This window comes from Mus caroli, chromosome 17 (assembly GCF_900094665.2).
Source record: "Mus caroli chromosome 17, CAROLI_EIJ_v1.1, whole genome shotgun sequence".
NCBI classification, from domain to species: Eukaryota; Metazoa; Chordata; class Mammalia; order Rodentia; family Muridae; genus Mus; species Mus caroli.
Window position 1 is genome coordinate 28,219,039 of NC_034586.1, and position 2,371 is coordinate 28,221,409.

Consider the following 2,371-nt stretch of genomic DNA (forward strand, 5'->3'; position numbering starts at 1 on the left):
GGATTTACTTTGATAAAAAATGATGCACTGATTTTAAAATTGTACGTTCAAAAACAAGCAAATTATAAATAAACAAGGCAATTTTTTCTTTTTTGTTTTAAGACAGGGTTTCTTTGTGTTGCCTTGGCTGTCCTGGAACTCACTGTATAGATCTCAAACTCACAATTATTTCTGCCTTCTGAGTTCTGGGATTAAAAGCAGTGTGCCATCACTGCCTAGCTATAAGACAATTTTTAAAAAAGAGACACAGAGAGAAAAAAAGCCAGGGATGGTGGTACAAAGCTTTAAATTCAGCCCTTAGGAGGCAGGTGGATCTCTGTGAGTTGAGGCCAGCCTGATCTAATAGTGAGTTTCAGGACAACCAGAGCTATATAGTGGGACTCTACCTCAAGAACAAAACAAAAAGCTGGCCACTGGTGGCGCATGCCTTTAATCTCAACACTCTGGAGGCAGAGGCAGGTGAATCTCTGAGTTCAAGGCCAGCCTGGTTTACAAAGGGAGTTCCAGGATAGCCAGGGCTACAAAGAGAAACTCTGTCTTGAAAAAAACCCCAAAACAAAACAAAACATTTAAAATAAAACAGATGCATGGTGGCACATAGCTTTAATCTTAGCACTCAGGAGGCAGAGGGAGGCAGATCTTTATGAGTTCCACCACAGCCAAGGCTACATGGTGAGATACCTCCAGAGAGAGAGAGAGAGAGAGAGAGAGAGACAGAGAGAGACAGAGAGAGAGAGAGAGACAGAGAGAGACATAGAGAGAGAGAGAGAGAGAGAGAGAGACAGAGAGAGAGACAGAGAGAGTCACGGAGGGACAGAGAGAAAGAGAGAGAGTGAGACAGAGAGAGAGACAGAGAGAGGGAAACAGAGAGGGAGGGAGGGACGGGGGGCAGAGAGGGAGGGACAGAGAGAGACAGAGAGAGAGAGAGAGAGAGAGAGAGAGAGAGAGAGAAAGACAGAGAGAGTGAGACAGGGAAACAGAGAGGGAGGGAGGGAGGGACAGAGAGAGCCAGAGAGAGCCAGAGAGAGAGAATAAAGACTAAATCCAGGGGCTGAAGTGAGAGCTCAGCTGTTGAGAACATTTGTTGCTCTTGCATGACGTCCTCAGCACTCACAGACAACTAATAACCATCTGTCTGTCCATTCCTACAGGGTCCGATGTCGTCGTCTTCCCATGGGCACTCCATACACGTGGTGCACAGAAACATGTGTAGGCAAAATACCCATACACATAAAATAAACACAGATAAATTTGAAAAAGAAAACTGGTCAAAAGTTAAAATAAGCGGGAGATGGTGGTGGTATGTGCCTTTAATTCTAGCACTTGGGAGTCACAGGCAGGTGGATCTCTGTGAATTCAAGGTCAGCCTGCTCTACAGAGTGAGTTCCAAGACAGCTAAGACTACACAGAGAAACCCTGTCTGGAAAAACAAAAACAAAATGTTAAAAGATCAAATCCAGGTGACTCATGTTAATAGACTTCAAAACCTATAATATCCAATAATTAACATAGAATAGTACCGGAGAAAATTCAGACAAATAGCTACTGAAAGAGAACAAAGACTTCAGATAACTGATTTTCAATAACTACAATGGCAATTAAACAGCCTGACTCTTGAGTTTCATTCTGGAAGCCACATAAAGGAATAGGAGAGCCTATTCCTGTAAGTTGTCTCCTCTGACTTCCACATGCTGCAGTGACATACACACACACACACACACACACACAGAAAAAAGGTGAGATGGAGGGAAGGAAACAGACCAGTGAGTTGTCTCTGTAGGACCCAAGTGGTGGACAGAGAGGACTAACTGGGGGCAAGGAATACTGCGATCAGCCTTCCTAGACTGGGTAGCACTGAAAACAGACTGGTGGCACCTGTAGATCTCTCATCAGGTGTGGACTCCTGTTTCTTCACAATTGATTTTATCAACTGGAAATTTCCTTCAGTGTGTGTTCACTGGCCTCAGATAGCCTAGCTACAATCTCTTAAACTGCAGCTGGATAGTGTGCCCCTTCAGGCTCTTCTGCTGCAGACTACTTGCCAAGACCATGGGGTGCTGAATTAATAGTTCGGTCTCACCTGGCTCCATCTTTTCTGGTTACATTCAGTAGAAGATAGCTCTGAATGTACTCAATACAAAAATCATCAACTTTCCTAATACACCATTAATTTTTAGTTTGCAAATTTTATTTTGTAAGTCAATTGTATTGCTCTCTAGAGGAAACTTTGAAGACACCAATGTCATCTGTTCCAATGCCAAAAGGGCCGGGTGTGGTGGCACACGCCTTTAATCCCAGCACTCGGGAGGCAGAGGCAGGCGGATTTCTGAGTTCGAGGCCAGCCTGGTCTACAAAAGTGAGTGCCAGGACA

General features: G+C 44.2%; 1 protein-coding gene across 3 annotated transcripts in view; it reads right to left on the reverse strand.

Moving 5' to 3' along the window:
- Akap8l (A-kinase anchoring protein 8 like) overlaps window positions 1-2,371 on the reverse strand; it is a 32,860-nt gene that overhangs the window by 24,033 nt on the left and 6,456 nt on the right. The window lies entirely within an intron of this gene.